This window comes from Nerophis ophidion, linkage group LG24, assembly GCF_033978795.1.
Source record: "Nerophis ophidion isolate RoL-2023_Sa linkage group LG24, RoL_Noph_v1.0, whole genome shotgun sequence".
Taxonomy (NCBI): domain Eukaryota; kingdom Metazoa; phylum Chordata; class Actinopteri; order Syngnathiformes; family Syngnathidae; genus Nerophis; species Nerophis ophidion.
In genome coordinates, this window is record NC_084634.1 from 33569171 (window position 1) to 33588075 (window position 18905).

Consider the following 18905-nt stretch of genomic DNA (forward strand, 5'->3'; position numbering starts at 1 on the left):
CTCATTACCTAAAATATTTAATGGTGACAAAACCAAAAATAAACAGCTCAGTTTTCTTGCTGCCCTCAGTCTCCTCTTAGATAAATTGCGTCTTCTTGCCACGACACACAGCCACGCCTTCTCATTACCTAAAATATTTAATGGTGACACAACCAAAATTAAACAGCTGCGTTTTCTTGCTGCCCTCAATCTCCTCTTAGATAAATTGTGTCTTATTTCACGACACACAGCCACTTTTTCTCATTACCTAAAATATTAAATGGTGACAAAACCAAAAATAAACAGCTCAGTTTTCTTGCTGCCCTCAGTCTCCTCTTAGATAAATTGCGTCTTCTTGCCACGACACATAGCCACGCCTTCTCATTACCTAAAATATTTAATGGTGACACAACCAAAAATAAACAGCTCTGTTTTCTTGCTGCCCCAGTCTCCTTTTAGATAAATAGTCTTCTTGCCAAGAGACACAGCCACTTTTTCTCATTACTTAAAATATTTATTGATAACAATGCAAAAAAATAAACAGTTCTGTTTTCTTGCTGCCCTCAGTCTCCTCTTAGATAAATTGTGTCTCCTTGCCACGACACACAGCCACTTCTTTTCATTACTAAAAATATTAAATGGTGACAAAACAAAAAAAAAACAGCTGTGTTTTCTTGCTGCCCTCAGTCTCCTCTTGGATAAATTGTGTGTTCTTGCCATGACACAAGGCCACTTTTTCTCATTACTTAAAATATTTAATCGTAATGATGCAAAAAATAAACAGCTTCATTTTCTTGCTGCCCTCAGTCTCCTCTTTGATAAATTGTGTCTTCTTTCCCCGACACACAACCACGTCTTCTCATTACTTAAATATTTAATGATAACAATGTCAAAAATAAACAGTTCTGTTTTAATGCTGCCCTCTGTCTCCTCTTAGATAAATTGTGTCTTATTTCACGACACACAGCCACTTTTTCTAATCACTTAAAATATTTAATGATAACAATGCAAAAAAATAAACAGTTCTGTTTTCTTGCTGCCCTCAGTCTCCTCTTAGATAAATTGTGTCTCCTTGCCACGACACACAGCCACTTCTTTTCCTTACTTAAAATATTTAATGGTGACAAAACCAAAAATAAACAGCTGCGTTTTCTTGCTGCCCTCTGTCTCCGCTTGGATCAATTGTGTGTTCTTGCCACGACACAAGGCCACTTTTTCACATTACTTAAAATATTTAATCATAACAATGTCAAAAATAAACAGCTTCGTTTTCTTGCTGCCCTCAGTCTCCTCTTAGATAAATTGTGTCTTCTTGCCCCGACACACAGCCACGTCTTCTCATTACTTAAATATTTAATGATAACAATGTCAAAAATAAACAGTTCTGTTTTAATGCTGCCCTCGGTCTCCTCTTAGATAAATTGTGTCTTATTGTCACAACACACAGCCACTTTTTCTCATTACCTAAAAAATTAAATGGTGACAAAACCAAAAATAAACAGCTCAGTTTTCTTGCTGCCCTCAGTCTCCTCTTAGATAAATTGCGTCTTCTTGCCACGACACACAGCCACGCCTTCTCATTACCTAAAATATTTAATGGTGACACATCCAAAAATAAACAGCTCTGTTTTATTGCTGCCCCAGTCTCCTTTTAGATAAATAGTCTTCTTGCCAAGAGACACAGCCACTTTTTCTCATTACTTAAAATATTTAATGAGAACAATGCAAAAAAATAAACAGTTCTGTTTTCTTGCTGCCCTCAGTCTCCTCTTGGATAAATTGTGTCTCCTTGCCACGACACACAGCCACTTCTTTTCATTACTTAAAATATTTAATGGTGACAAAACCAAAAATAAACAGTTCCGTTTTCTTGCTGCCCTCTGTCTCCTCTTGGATAAATTGTGTGTTCTTGCCACGACACACAGCCACTTTTTCTCATTACTTAAATATTTAATGATAACAATGTCAAAAATAAACAGTTCCGTTTTCTTGCTGCCCCCAGTCTCTTCTTAGATGAATTGTGTCTTATTGCCGCGACACACAGTCACGCCTTCTCATTACCTAAATTATTAAATAATAACAATGCCAAAAATAAACAGCTCAGTTTTCTTGCTGCCCTCAGTCTCTTCTTGGATAAATTGTGTGTTCTTGCCACGACACAAGGCCACTTTTTCGCATTACTTAAAATATTGAATCATAACAATGCCAAAAATAAACAGCTTCGTTTTCTTGCTGCCCTCAGTCTCCTCTTAGATAAAGTGTGTCTTCTTGCCCCGACACACAGCCATGTCTTCTCATTACTTAAATATTTAATGATAACAATGTCAAAAATAAACAGTTTTGTTTTAATGCTGCCCTCTGTCTCCTCTTAGATAAATTGTGTCTTATTTCACAACACACAGCCACTTTTTCTAATCACTTAAAATATTTAATGATAACAATGCAAAAAAATAATCAGTTCTGTTTTCTTGCTGCCCTCAGTCTCCTCTTAGATAAATTGTGTCTCCTTGCCACGACACACAGCCACTTCTTTTCTTTACTTAACATATTTAATGGTGACAAAACCAAAAATAAACAGCTCCGTTTTCTTGCTGCCCTCTGTCTCCTCTTGGATAAATTGTGTGTTCTTGCCACGACACACAGCCACTTTTTCTCATTACTTAAATATTTAATGATAACAATGTCAAAAATAAACAGTTCCATTTTCTTGCTGCCCCCCAGTCTCTTCTTAGATGAATTGTGTCTTATTGCCGCGACACACAGCCACGTCTTCTCATTACTTAAATATTTAATGATAACAATGTCAAAAATAAACAGTTCTGTTTTAATGCTGCCCTCGGTCTCCTCTTAGATAAATTGTGTCTTATTGTCACAACACACAGCCACTTTTTCTCATTACCTAAAATATTAAATGGTGACAAAACCAAAAATAAACAGCTCAGTTTTCTTGCTGCCCTCAGTCTCCTCTTAGATAAATTGGGTCTTCTTGCCACGACACACAGCCACGCCTTCTCATTACCTAAAATATTTAATGGTGACACAACCAAAAATAAACCGCTCTGTTTTCTTGCTGCCCCAGTCTCCTTTTAGATAAATAGTCTTCTTGCCAAGAGACACAGCCACTTTTTCTCATTACTTAAAATATTTAATGATAACAATGCAAAAAAATAAACAGTTCTGTTTTCTTGCTGCCCTCAGTCTCCTCTTAGATAAATTTTGTCTCCTTGCCACGACACACAGCCACTTCTTTTCATCACTTAAAATATTTAATGGTGACAAAACCAAAAATAAACAGCTGCGTTTTTTTGCTGCCCTCAGTCTCCTCTTGGATAAATTGTGTGTTCTTGCCACGACACAAGGCCACTTTTTCGCATTACTTAAAATATTTAATCATAACAATTTCAAAAATAAACAGCTTCGTTTTCTTGCTGCCCTCAGTCTCCTCTTAGATAAATTGTGTCTTCTTGCCCCGACACACAGCCACGTCTTCTCATTACTTAAATATTTATTGATAACAATGTCAATAAACAGTTCCGTTTTCTTGCTGCCCCAAGTCTCTTCTTAGATGAATTGTGTCTTATTGCCGCGACACACAGCCACGTATTCTCATTACCTAAATTATTAAATAGTGACAAAACCAAAAATAAACAGCTCTGTTTTTTTGCTGCCCTCAGTTTCATCCTAGATAAATTGTGTCTCCTTGCCATGACACACAGCTACGTCTTCTCATTACCTAAAATATTTAATGGTGACAAAACCAAAAAATAAACAGCTGCGTTTTCTTGCTTCCCTCAGTCTCCTCTTGGATAAATTGTGTGTTCTTGCCACGACACAAGGCCACTTTTTCGCATTACTTTAAATATTTAATCATAACAATGCCAAAAATAAACAGCTTCGTTTTCTTGCTGCCCTCAGTCTCCTCTTAGATAAATTGTGTCTTCTTGCCCCGACACACAGCCACGTCTTCTCATTACTTAAATATTTAATGATAACAATGTCAAAAATAAACAGTTCTGTTTTAATGCTGCACTCTGTCTCCTCTTAGATAAATTGTGTCTTATTTCACGACACACAGCCACTTTTTCTAATCACTTAAAATATTTAATGATAAAAATGCAAAAAAATAAACAGTTCTGTTTTCTTGCTGCCCTCAGTCTCCTCTTAGATAAATTGTGTCTCCTTGCCACGACACACAGCCACTTCTTTTCATCACTTAAAATATTTAATGGTGACAAAACCAAAAATAAACAGCTGCGTTTTCTTGCTGCCCTCAGTCTCCTCTTGGATAAATTGTGTGTTCTTGCCACGACACAAGGCCACTTTTTCGCATTACTTAAAATATTTAATCATAACAATTTCAAAAATAAACAGCTTCGTTTTCTTGCTGCCCTCAGTCTCCTCTTAGATAAATTGTGTCTTCTTGCCCCGACACACAGCCACGTCTTCTCATTACTTAAATATTTATTGATAACAATGTCAAAAATAAACAGTTCCGTTTTCTTGCTGGCCCCAGTCTCTTCTTAGATGAATTGTGTCTTATTGCCGCGACACACAGCCACGTATTGTCATCACCTAAATTATTAAATAGTGACAAAACCAAAAATAAACAGCTCTGTTTTTTTGCTGCCCTCAGTTTCATCCTAGATAAATTGTGTCTTCTTGCCATGACACACAGCCATGTCATCTCATTACCTAAAATATTTAATGGTGACAAAACCAAAATTAAACAGCTGTGTTTTCTTGCTGCCCTCAGTCTCCTCTTAGATGAATTGTGTCTTATTGCCGCAACACACAGCCAATTTTTGTCATTACTTAAATATTTAATAATAACAATGTCAAAAATAAACTTCTGTTTTCTTGATGCCCTCAGTCTCCTCTTAGATAAATTGTGTCTTATTGTCACAACACACAGCCACTTCTTCTCATTACCTAAATTATTAAATGGTGACAAAACCAAACATAAACAGCTCTGTGTTATCGTTGCCCTTAGTCCCCTCTTAGATAAATTGTGTCTTCTTGTTATGACACACAGACACGTCTTCTCATTGCCTAAAATATTTAATGGTTACAAAACCAAAAATAAAAGCTCCGTTTTCTTGCTCCCCTCAGTCTCCTCTTAGATAAATTGTATTCTTCTTGCCATGACACACAGCCACTTCTTTTCATTACCTAAAATATTTAATAATAACAATGCCAAAAATAAACAGCTCAGTTTTCTTGCTGCCCTCAGTCTCATCTTAGATAAATTGTGTCTTCTTGCCACGAGACAGAGCCACGTCTTCTCATTACCTTAAATATATAATGGTGACAAAACCAAAAATAAACAGCTCTGTTTACTTGCCGGCCTCAGTCTCCTCTTAGATAAATTCTTGCCATGGCCCACAACAACCTCTTGTCATTATCTAAAATATTTATTGATAACGATAACAATAATAAACACAGCTTCATTTTTTGCTGCCCAAAGTCTCCTCATGGATAAAATTGGTCTTCTGGCCATAACCCATAGCAACTTCTTCTCATTATCTAAAATATGTATTTATAATAATACCAATAATATACACCTCCCTGTTTTATTGGTGCCCTCAGTTTCCTTGTGGATAACATTGGTCTCCTGGCCATAACCCACAGCAACTTATTCTCATCATCTAAAATATTTATTGCCAACAATGACAATAATAAACACGCCTTCATTTTCTTGCCCTCAGTCTCGTACAAAATTGGTTAATTACTGCCCCAATTCTCCTCTTGGATAAAATGGATCCACCGCCACTTTTTCTTAAGATGCAAAATATTAATAACTAATATTACATTTTAAATTGTGTCTTCTTGCCACGACACACAGCCACTACTTCTCATTACCAACGATAAACAGCTCAGTTTTCTCGCTGCCCTCAGTCTCTTTTTAGATTAAATGGGTCCCCTTACCATGTCCCAGTGCCACTTATTCTTAGGTTGCAAAATACTTAATTATTACTATTATTTTACTAAACACAGATCAGTGTTCTTGCCGCCCTTATTCTTCTCGTGGATAAAATGGTCTCCTTCCCATGACCCAGAGCCACAATAAACACAACTCAGTTTTCTTGCTGCCCTTAGTCTGCTCTTGGATTAAGTGTGTATCCTTGTATACATTCTTCTCAATATCTAAAATATTTAATGATAACAATATAGAAAACAGCTCAGTTTTCCTACTGCCCTCAGCCTCCTTTTGGAAAATGGGACTATTTGCCCTGACACAAAGTCATTTCTTCTCATTATCTGAAATATTAAATAATAGCAATACCAATAATAAACGCAGTTCTGTATTTTTTGCTACCCTCAGTCTCCTTTTGGATAAAATTGGACCCTTTGCACTGACCCACAACCACTTCTTCCATTATCTGAAATATTTAGTAAGAACAATAGCAATAAAAAACACAGCTCTGTTGTTTTGCTGCCCTCAGTCTCTTCTTAGATAAAATGGGTCTCCTCCTCATGGCCCAAAGCCAAATTATTCTCTTTATCTAAAATATTAAATGATAACAGTACCAATGGATTTCGACAAAGGCTCCACAAGGGAAATTGATTAACACATCTCTGTTTTCCAACTGCCCTTAGTCTCTTTTTGGATAAAATGTGTCTCTTTGTCATTGCCCACAGCCACTTATTCATAAAATGCATTTTTTTTAATGACTATTATTTTAAAAAACACAGCTCAGTTTTCTTGCCACCCTTATTCTCCTATCAGATAAAGTGGTCTCCTTGCCATGACCCACAGCCACTTCTTGTCATTATCTGAAATATTTAAAGATAAGAATAAGAATAATAAACAAAGCTCTGTTTTCTTGCTGCCCTCAGTCTCTTCGTGGATTAAATGTGTATCCTTGCCATGATCCAAAGTCCCTTATTCTCATTATTTGAAATATATTTTGATAAGAATACCAATAATAAACACAGCCCAGTTTTCTCGCTGCCCTCAGTCTCCTCGTGGATTAAATGTGTATCCTTGCCATGATTCAAAGTACCTTTTTCTCATTATCTGAAATATATTTTGATAAGAATATCAATAATAAGCACAGCCCCGTTTTCTTGCTGCCCTCAGTCTCCTCGTGGATTAAATGTGTATCCTTGCCATGATACAAAACCCCTTATTCTCATTATCTGATATATATTTTGATAAGAATACCAATAATAAACACAGCCCAGTTTTCTTTCTGCCCTCAGTTTCCTCGTGGATTAAATGTGTATCCTTGCCATGATGCAAAGTCCCTTATTCTCATTATCTGAAATATATTTTAACAAAAATACCAATAATAAACACAGCCCAGTTTTCTTGCTGCCCTCAGTGTCCTTGTGGATTAAATGTGTATTCTTGCCATGATCCAAAGTCCCTTATTGTCATTATCTGAAATATATTTTGATAAGAATACCAAAAATAAACACAGCCCAGTTTTGTTGCTGCCCGCAGTCTCCTCGTGGATTAAATATGTATCCTTGCCATGACCCAAAGTCCCTTATTCTCATTATCATAAATGTATTTTGATAAGAATACCAATAATAAACACAGCCCAGTTTTCTTGCACCCCTCAGTCTCCTCATGAATTAAATGTATATCCTTGCCATGAGCCAATGTCCCTTATTCTCATTATGTGAAATATATTTTGATAAGAATACCAATAATAAACACAGCCTAGTTTTCTTGCTGCCCTCAGTCTCCTCGTGGATTAAATGCCATGATCCAAAGTCCCTTATTCTGATTATCTGAAATATATTTTTTTATAAGAATACCAATAATAAACACAGCCAAGTTTTCTTGCTGCCCTCAGTATCTTTTTGGATTAAATGTGTATCCTTGCCATGATCCAAAGTTCCTTATTCTCATTATCTGAAATATATTTTGATAAGAACACCAATAATAAACGCAGCCCAGTTTTCTTGCTGCCCTCAGTCTCCTCGTGGATTAAATGTGTATCCTTGCCATGACCCAAAGTCCCTTATTCTCATTATCTGAAATATATTTTGATAAGAATACCAATGATAAACACAGCCCAGTTTTCTCGCTGCCCTCAGTCTCCTCGTGGATTAAATGTGTATCCTTACCATGATCCAAAGTACCTTATTCTCATTATCTGAATTATATTTTGATAAGAATACCAATAATAAACACAGCCCGGTTTTCTCGCTGCCCTCAGTCTCCTTTTGGATTAAATGTGTATCCTTGCCATGATCCAAAGTACCTATACTCATTATCTGACATTTATTATGATAAGAATATCAATATTTAAGCACAGCCCCGTTTTCTTGCTGCCCTCAGTCTCCTCGTGGATAAAATGTGCATCCTTGCCATGATACAAAACCCCTTATTCTCATTATCTGAAATATATTTTGATAAGAATGCCAATAATAAACACATCCCAGTTTTTTTGCTCCCCTCAGTCTCCTCGTGGATTAAATGTGTATCCTTGCCCTGACCCAAAGTCCCTTATTCTCATTATCTGAAATATATTTTGATAAGAATACCAATAATAAACACAGCCCAGTTTTCTTGCTGCCCTCAGTCTCCTGGTGGATTAAATGTGTATCCTTACCATGATCCAAAGTACCTTATTCTTATTATCTGAATTATATTTTGATAAGAATACCAATAATAAACACAGCCCGGTTTTCTCGCTGCCCTCAGTCTCCTTTTGGATTAAATGTGTATCCTTGCCATGATCCAAAGTCCCTTATTGTCATTATCTGAAATATATTTTGATAAGAATACCAAAAATAAACACAGCCCAGTTTTCTTGCTGCCCTCAGTTTCCTGGTGGATTAAATGGGTATCTTTGCCATGATCCAAAGTCCCTTATTCTCATTATCTGAAATATATATTGATATTTTGATATGGCACAGTGGGAGAGTGGCCATGCGCAACCCGAGGGTCCCTGGTTCAATCCCCACCTAGTACCAACCTCGTCACGTCCGTTGTGTCCTGAGCAAGACGCTTCACCCTTGCTCCTGATGGGTGCTGGTTGGCGCCTTGCATGGCAGCTCCCTCCATCAGTGTGTGAATGTGTGTGTGAAAGGGTGAATGTAGAAGTAGTATCAAAGCGCTTTGAGTACCTTGAAAGTAGAAAAGCGTTACACAAGTACAACCCATTTATCATTTATTTATTTAAGAATGCCAATAATAAACACAGCCCAGTTTTCTTGTTGCCCTCAGTCTCCTTGTGGATTAAATGTGTATCCTTGCCATGATCCAAAGTCCCTTCTTCTCATTATCTGAAATATATTTGGATAAGAATACGAATAATAAACAGCCCAGTTTTCTTGCTGCCCTCAGTCTCCTTGTGGATTAAATGTGTATCCTTGCCATGATTCAAAGTCCCTTCTTCTCATTATCTGAAATATATTTGGATACGAATAATAAACACAGCCCAGTTTTCTTGCTGCCCTCAGTCTCCTTGTGGATTAAATGTGTATCCTTGCCATGATCCAAAGTCCCTTCTTCTCATTATCTGAAATATATTCGGATAAGAATACCAATAATAAACACAGCCCAGTTTTCTTGATGCCCTCAGTCTCCTCTTGGATACAAGAGGAGATTTCTCAGTCTCCTCTTGGATACAAGAGGAGATTTCTCAGTCTCCTCTTGGATACAAGAGGAGACTGAGGCCAACAGTTATATTCCAAAAGGATGACAAAAAAAATATACCAATAATAATTTTAACCAATGGTCCGTTTGCTTGTTGCCCTCAGTCTCCTTGTGTATAAAATGTGTCTGCTTACTATGGCCAACAAACAAATTATGTAAACAAAAGTCATAATCATAATACATTTGATGAGATACAACAAATCATGCTGTAGAAGTATTTTAAGTGCGTTATAGGGTTAAAAATGATGTAGTCAAACAAGTATCTACCCATGATAGACAAACGAGCTAAGTCTGTTTTGTGATATCTTCCGTTTACCTGCAGGACAGGTGCGGCTCTCTGAATGACGGCCGGCGAACACACGCTGTACAGCCGCACACACACACACGTGTGTTTTCTGTTTGCTCCCGCTTGCGTAACAGTGTTTACAGTTTGAGTTACGGTTAGGCCAAGACTTGCTGACACAACACAGCTGCTCTCGCATGCATGTAGATAGTTGTGTTATTAGACTATGCAAATATGTGCGTCTGTTAAACTGAAGCAGTGCTTTTCAACTTACATTCCATTGAGTAGACTGCACAGAAAAGGTGAACTGATAAACATTTTTTTGTTTTTTTGCAAATATTCATTAACTTGGGATTTAATAACAGCCAAAAAGATGGCACAGGGGCATTTTTACCAATGTGTTACATGGCCTTTCCTTTTAATAACACTCAGTAAACGTTTGGGAACTGAGGAGACCAATTTTTGAAGCTTTTAATGTGGATTTTTTTCCCCATTCTTGCTTGATGTACAGCTTAAGTTGTAGACAGGTCCGGACGACAGGTTTACTATGAAGCCACGCTGTTGTAACACGTGGCTTGGCATTGTCTTGCTGAAATAAGCAGGGGCGTCCATGATAATGTTGCTCCAAAACCTGCATGTACCTTTCAGCATTATTGGTGCCTTCACAGATGTGTAAGTTACCCATGCCTTTGGGCACTAATACACCCCCATACCATCACAGATGCTGGCTTTTCAATTTTGCACCTTGAACAATCCGGATGGTTCTGTTCTTCTTTGGTGCGGAGGACACGACGTCCACAGTTTCCAAAAACAATTAGAAATGTGGACCCGTCAGACCACGGAATGATTTTCCGCTTTGCATCAGTCCATCTTAGATGAGCTCGAGCCCAGCGAACATGCAGCGTTTCTGGGTGTTGTTGATAAATTGATTTTGCTTTGCATAACATTGTTTTAACTTGCACTCACAGATGTAGCGACGAGCTGCAGTTACTCGCAGTGGTTTTCTGGAGTGTTCCTGAGCCCATGCGGTGATATCCTTTACACACTGATGTCGTGCCGCCTGAGGGATCCAAGGTCCGTAATATCATCGCTTGCGTGCAGTGATTTTTCCAGATTCTTTGAATCTTTTGATGATATTACGGACAGTAGATGGTGAAATCCCCTAAATTCCTTGCAATAGCTGTTTGAGAAATGTTGTTCTTAAACTGTTGGAAAATTTGCTCGCGCATTTGCTCACAAAGTGGTGACCCTCGCCCCATCCTTGTTTGTGAATGACTGAGCATTTCATGGAAGCTGCTTTTATACCCAATCATGGCACCCACCTGTTCCCAATTAGCCTGTTCACCTGTGGGATGTTCCATATGAGTGTTTGTTGAGCATTCCTCCACTTCTCAGTCTTTTTTGCCACTTGGGCCAGCTTTTTTGAAACGTCTTGCAGGCATCACATTCCAAATGAGCTGATGTTTGCAAAAAAATAATGTTTTCTAGTTCGAGCATTGAGTATCTTGTCTTTGCAGTCTATTCAATTGAATATAAGTTGAAAAAGATTTGCAAATCATTGTATTCTGTTTTTATTTACCATTTACACAACGTGCCAATTTCACTTTTTTTTTTTTTTTTTTTGTAGTACTAAAGTGCTTTGTGTGCTTTGGTCCAGGCTTTGCTTTACGATGCGAGTGTTGCAAAATTTTTCCCCGCTAACGGCCAAAATGTTTTGTATTCAACAAATAGTGAATATTCAACTGAAAAGGTGAATATTGTTTGTGCTATGGTGCCATCTATTGGAGTTGCTGCAGTTTAAAAATGTGCTCCATGTTTTGTTCCTTGAACCGGAAGTGTATCATATTTTGTCGTCTATAGCATTTTTGCTCGGGTTCATTCATCAATCCCAAGTTTGCGTATTTTACAATATAACTAAAACAATACATGCTTGCTAGACGGTCCCATGAATGATGTATGTAAGTGTTTTTATGCATATATGTTAGGGATGTAATGACACCCAAAGGTGTGCAGGCTGATTGGGAACAGGTGTGTGTATTCAGAACATTGATAATGTATACATGCTATGCAAATATAAAAAAGTAACCTGTTGTTTATTTTTTTATTATATTTTTGTTTTTAACTGGCTTTTAGTCTTCATTATTTACTAACCCCGTTTCCATATGAGTTGGGAAATTGTGTTAGATGTAAATATGAACAGAAAACAATGATTTGTAAATCCTTTTCAACCCATATTCAGCTGAATATGCTACAAAGACCACATATTTAATGTTCAAACTGATTAAAAAAAAAATTTTTTTGCAAATGATTAACTTTTAAATTTGATGCCCGCAACACGTGACAAAGAAGTTGGGAAAGGTGGCAATAAATACTGATAACGTTGAGGAATGCTCATCATACACTTATTTGGAACATCCCACAGGTGTGCAGGCTAATTGGGAACAGGTGGGTGCCATGATTGGGTATAAAAACAGCTTCCCAAAAAATGCTCAGTCTTTCACAAGAAAGGATGGGGCGAGGTACACCCCTTTGTCCACAACTGTGTGAGCAAATAGTCAAAACGTTTAAGAACAACAATTCTCAAATGTAGGGATTTCAACATCTACGGTCCATAATACCCTCAAAAGGTTCAGAGAATCTGGAGAAATCACTCCACGTAAGCGGCATGGCCGGAAACCAACATTGAACGACCGTGACCTTCGATCCCTCAGACGGGCACTGTAACAAAAACCGACATCAACCTCTAAAGGATATCACCACATGGGCTCAGGAACACTTCAGAAAACCACTGTCACTAAATACAGTTCATCGCTTCATCTGTACGTGCAAGTTAAAGCTCTACTTTGCAAAGCGAAAGCCATTTGTCAACAACATCCAGAAACGCCGCCGGCTTCTCTGGGCCTGAGATCATCTAAGTAAGTGAACATTGTGTCCATACATTACAGAGGAAGTGGATTTACACAGACAGCCGCCAGCCATCATGTGCTCGTCTGTCTGTGTCCTGTGTGGGTGTCGCGAGGCGAGGGGGCTGAGGGGGTCGGTTAGTCCGAGAGGAACAGGTTTAATTGGTGTCAAGCGGGCCTCGGAGACTCGGGACGCTAAGTGAGACAGGAAGGCTTTTATTAGGGGACTTCCTCCACACTGCATGGCTCTCTGTGTCCCAGTCTGTCCCATTGTCTCTGCCCATACTCCGGCCCGCTAAAATCTCTCATCAGCGCCGCGGTTTTTTCCCGTCGACTCGCTTCCTCTCTCACTCGAAACGCTTAATAGCTGTCGCTCGTCCTTTTGCTTTTCTCCGGCTTTCTTTTTTTCTTTCCCAGCGGTATTGTTCCCGCGTCCCGTGTCTGTCCTTGAGTGTGACGACCACGGATGCAAGTCGACCAGGATAATGACGACAGCAGACACACACACACACACACACACACACACACACACACACTATAGCTGTTGATTAATGAGGTTGCATATGCAGTATATTGCACTGAAATCCTTTTATCCGTTCTCACCACCCCACCCCGGGGAGACTTTTTAATACGTCCGTGCGCCCCCCTAATATTCCATATTTGACCGATAATAATGGATATTAAAATGTATTTAAGTAAAGTTAAACTACTATGATAGTCACACACACACACACACACACTAAGTGTGGTGAAATGTGTCCTTTGCATTTGACCCATCCCCTTGTTCACCCTCTGGCAGGTGAGGGGAGCAGTGGGCAGCAGCGGTGGCAGCACCCAGGATGTGAAGACTGTGTGGCATAACGACGCTGGATTTTTTTCCTCCGAGGATGCGTCGGGCAAAAACACAGTTTGAGGTAAGCTACAAAGTATTTATTTAACGAATAAAAGGCTAAGGAACAAAAACACTGGTGCTAACAGAAAGGTAAACAAATGGCGCTAGCATGGAGGCTATACTTGGCACTGAGACACAAAAAGGGAAAAACAAAACAACTAGCATGAGAGCTAGGAATAAAATAAAGCTTAGCTTGGAAGCTAGCGAGAAAGAGCATGAAAAAATAAGTCATCAGCTGTTGCGTGAAAGCAAACTGGAGTCTGACAATGAATGACAGAAAGGGGCGAGCTTATATAAGGGAGGTGATAACAAGAAACAGGTGTGCGTAGAAAGCAAGGGGCAGGTAAACTAATAAGCTACCATGGTGACAGAATGAACAGGAAATAAGGAAGTCCAAACAACAGAATGTGATACAATAATGGAATAAAACATATATATGGAATGATCCGAATATCGGATCCCAACAGTATCCCCCCCAAAAAGGACGGATCCCAGATGTCCCAAAAACAAAAATACTTGAACCCTCCTCCCACAACAAGAAAGTCCACAAGCGAAGGGAGGGTGGAGGAAGGCCATGGTGGAGGGTCGCCAAGTCATGTGTCCCCGAATCCACCGAGGACAAGTCATGTCCGCCGCCGCCGCGAAAGTCTTGACGGGCGACCCCGAAAAGGCCACATCAGTGGCCGCCGAGAAGGTGGGCGTGCGTGGCGCCAAAAGCTAAGCAGCATTAGAGTTCTTAGAGAAAGTCTTGAGGGTTGCTGCTGTTTGCGCCACTGGTGTCCATAAACTGAACTCCGAGAAGGCCTACTGCAGGCTCCATATGAGACGTCATTATGAAGGCAGGATGTGGAGTCGTCACCGCCATAGAAGCAGGAGGTGGAGTCATCGTCGGCGTGGATGCTGGAGGCGGAGCCGTTGTTGCCGTGGGAGCTGGAGGCGGAGTTGTAGTCATCGCTGTGGAAGCTGGAGGCGGAGTCGTAGTCGTCGCCGTGGAAGCTGGAGGCGGAGTCGTAGTCGTCGCCGTGGACGCAGGAGTAGCGGCGTTGTCGTAGAAGCAGGAGGCGGAAGAATCGTCGTCGCCGCGGAAGCAGGTTCGGGTGCTGCAGCCGTGGATGGCGGCGGCGGCGGCGTCGTGAAGACAGGCATAGTAGTCGTCGTTGTGGAGACAGGCGTCGTGGTCGTCGACGTGTAGATAAGCGTAGTCGTCGTCGTCGTAGAGGCAGGCGTAGTCGTCGTAGCAAGAGCTGGTGTGGTCTCCAGCCCCAGAGCAGGAACTGGTGTGGGCTCCAGCCCCGGAACAGGCGCTGCCGTGGGTTCCAGCCTAGGAGCAGGTGCTATATATATATATATAATATATATATATATATGTGTGTGTATGTATGTGTATGTATGTATGTTTATATGTATGTACTGTATATATATATATATATATATATATATATATATATATATATATATATATATATATATATATATATATATGTATATGTATATACATATTTTTGATAGTAGGCATATAATCAATATAGACACTTAAATCATGTGTTGCCTTCATTAAAACACCTATTTAAGACTTGTAATGTCATTTTGATAGTAGGCTAATATAACTAATATTGACACTTCCGTCATGTGTTGCCTTCATTATAACACTTATTTTATACTTTTAAAGTCATTTTGTTAGTAGGCTATTATAGCTGCTATAGACACTTACGTCATGTGTTGCTTTCATTATTAGACTCATATAGGACTTTTCAAGTCATTTTGATAGTGTGCTATTCTAGCTAATATATACATATTGTTGCCTTCATTATAAGACTTACACAAGACTTTTAAAGTCATTTTGATAGTAGGTTAATATAGACATTTCTGCCATGTGTTGCCTTCTTTATAAGACTTATATTAGACTTTTAAAGTATTTTTGATAGTAGGCTAATATAACTAATATAGACACTTACGTCATGTTGGCTTCATTATAACACTTATATAAGACTTATAAAGTCATTTTGACAGTAGGCTATTATAGCTAATGTAGACACTTACGTCATGTGTTTCTTTCTTCATGAGACTTAAATAGGACTTTTAAAGTCATTTTTATAGTAGGCTAATATAAACACTTCTGTCATGTGTTGCCTTCTTTATAAGACTTGTATTAGACTTTTAAAGTATTTTTGATAGTGGGCTATTATAACTAATATAGACACTTTCGTCATGTGTGCCTTCATTATAACACATATTTTATACTTTTAAAGTCAATTTGTTAGTAGGTAATTATAGCTACTATAGAGACTTACGTCATGTGGTGCTTTCATTATGAGACTTAAATAGGACTTTTAAAGTCATTTTTATAGTAGGCTAATATAAACACTTCTGTCATGTGTTGCCTTCTTTATAAGACTTGTATTAGACTTTTAAAGTATTTTTGATAGTGGGCTATTATAACTAATATAGACACTTTCGTCATGTGTGCCTTCATTATAACACATATTTTATACTTTTAAAGTCATTTTGTTAGTAGGTAATTATAGCTACTATAGACACTTACGTCATGTGTTGCTTTCATTATGAGACTTAAATAGGACTTTTAAAGTCATTTTGATAGTAGGCTAATATAAACACTTCTGTCATGTGTTGCCTACTTTATAAGACTTATATTAGACTTTTAAAGTATTTTTGATAGTGGGCTATTATAACTAATATAGACACTTTTGTCATGTGTGCCTTCATTATAACACATATTTCATACTTTTAAAGTCATTTTGTTAGTAGGTTATTATAGGTACCATAGACACTTACGTCATGTGTTGCTTTCATTATGAGACTTAAATTGGACTTTTAAAGTCATTTTGATAGTAGGCTAATATAAACACTTCTGTCATGTGTTGCCTTCTTTATAAGACTTATATCAGACTTTTAAAGTATTTTTGATAGTGGGCTATTATAACTAATATAGACACTTTCGTCATGTGTGCCTTCATTATAACACATATTTTAAACTTTTAAAGTCATTTTGTTAGTAGGCTATTATAGCTACTATGGACACTTACGTCATGTGTTGCTTTCATTATGAGACTTACGTAGGACTTTTAAAGTCGTTTTGACAGTAGGTTAATATAGACACGTCTGTCATGTGTTGCCTACTTTATAAGACTTATATTTGACTTTTAAAGTATTTTTGATAGTGGGCTATTATAACTAATATAGACACTTTCGTCATGTGTGCCTTCATTATAACACATATGTTATACTTATAAAGTCATTTTGTAAGTAGGCTATTATAGCTACTATAGACACTTACGTCATGTGTTGCTTTCATTATGAGACTTAAATAGGACTTTTAAAGTCATTTTGATAGTAGGCTAATATAAACACTTCTGTCATGTTTTGCCTTCTTTATAAGACTTATATTAGACTTTTAAAGTATTTTTGATAGTGGGCTATTATAACTAATATAGACACTTTCGTCATGTGTGTCTTCATTATAACACATATTTTATACTTTTAAAGTCATTTTGTTAGTAGGCTATTATAGCTACCATAGACATTTACGTCATGTGGTGCTTTCATTATGAGACTTAAATAGGACTTTTAAAGTCATTTTGATAGTAAGCTAATATAAACACTTCTGTCATGTGTTGCCTTCTTTATAAGACTTATATTAGACTTTTAAAGTATTTTCGATAGTGGGCTATTATAACTAATATAGACACTTTCGTCATGTGTGCCTTCATTATAACACATATTTTATACTTTTAAAGTAATTTTGTTAGTAGGCTATATATAGCTACTATAGACACTTACGTCATGTGGTGCTTTCATTATGAGACTTACATAGGAATTTTAAAGTCGTTTTGACAGTAGGTTAATATAGACACTTCTGTCATGTGTTGCCTACTTTATAAAACTTATATTAGACTTTTAAAGTATTTTTGATAGTGGGCTATTATAACTAATATAGACACTTTCGTCATGTGTGCCTTCATTATAACACATATGTTATACTTTTAAAGTCATTTTGTTCGTAGGTAATTATAGCTACTATAGACACTTATGTCATGTGTTGCTTTCATTATGAGACTTAAATAGGACTTTTAAAGTCATTTTGATAGTAGGCTAATATAAACACTTCTGTCATGTGTTGCCTTCTTTATAAGACTTATATTAGACTTTTAAAGTATTTTTGATAGTGGGCTATTATAACTAATATAGACACTTTCGTCATGTGTGCCTTTGTTATAACACATATTTCATACTTTTAAAGTAATTTTGTTAGTAGGCTATTATAGCTACTATAGACACTTGCGTCATGTGGTGCTTTCATTATGAGACTTAAATAGGACTTTTAAAGTCGTTTTGACAGTAGGCTAATACAAACACTTCTGTCATGTGTTGCCTTCTTTATAAGACTTATATTAGACTTTTAAAGTATTTTTGATAGTGGGCTATTATAACTAATATAGACAATTTTGTCATGTGTGCCTTCATTATAACATATTTTATACTTTTAAAGTCATTTTGTTAGTAGGCTATTATAGCTACTATAGACACTTACGTCATGTGATGCTTTCATTATGAGACTTAAATAGGACTTTTAAAGTCGTTTTGACAGTAGGCTAATATAGACACTTCTGTCATGTGTTGCCTACTTTGTAAGACTTATATTTGACTTTTAAAGTATTTTTGATAGTAGGCTATTATAACTAATATAGACACTTTCGTGTTGTGTTGCCTTCATTATAACACTTATATAAGACTTTTAAATTTTTGCGGCTCTTTTTTTTTTTTTCAGCGACGAAGCTTGCCCGGCTGCCGGGTATAATCTGATGTAATTAGGGAAGCGGCCCTCCTGCTGTGAGACCACAGTGCCAACCGCGTTTCCACCGCGCTGATTTTTTAAAAATGTATATTTTTGTTTTGTTTTTATACCTGTATGTTGTGGAATTAGTGGAAACTTGTAAATGACATACTGTAAAAACAAAAAAGTAAGGAAGATGGGAAAGAAGGGCGTGAGCGGTCTAAAAGTCGGGCCTGCCTTTAAGCCCCCGCACAGCGTGCCACGCTCCATCCTCTCTCCAAACAGCCTTGAAATCTCTCAAGAAGCACTCAGACTAATTAAAGTAATAAACAACAACCCCCCACCCCAAATACACCCTTTAATTCTCACCAGCCTTTACCTCCCAGGGGGAAAACAAACAGTTGCCGTGGCGACTGAACCCGCCCGCCCAGTTGCCGGCC

At 37.8% G+C, this 18905-nt stretch overlaps 1 long non-coding RNA gene across 1 annotated transcript in view; it reads left to right on the plus strand.

Moving 5' to 3' along the window:
• Positions 1–13579: 13579 nt before the first annotated feature.
• The window catches only part of LOC133542403 (uncharacterized), a 62185-nt gene continuing 56859 nt past the window's right edge, over positions 13580–18905 (plus strand). Inside the window, exon 1 of the long non-coding RNA XR_009804155.1 lies at positions 13580–13695. This is a non-coding gene — a long non-coding RNA (uncharacterized LOC133542403). The remainder of the gene's footprint in view (positions 13696–18905) is intronic.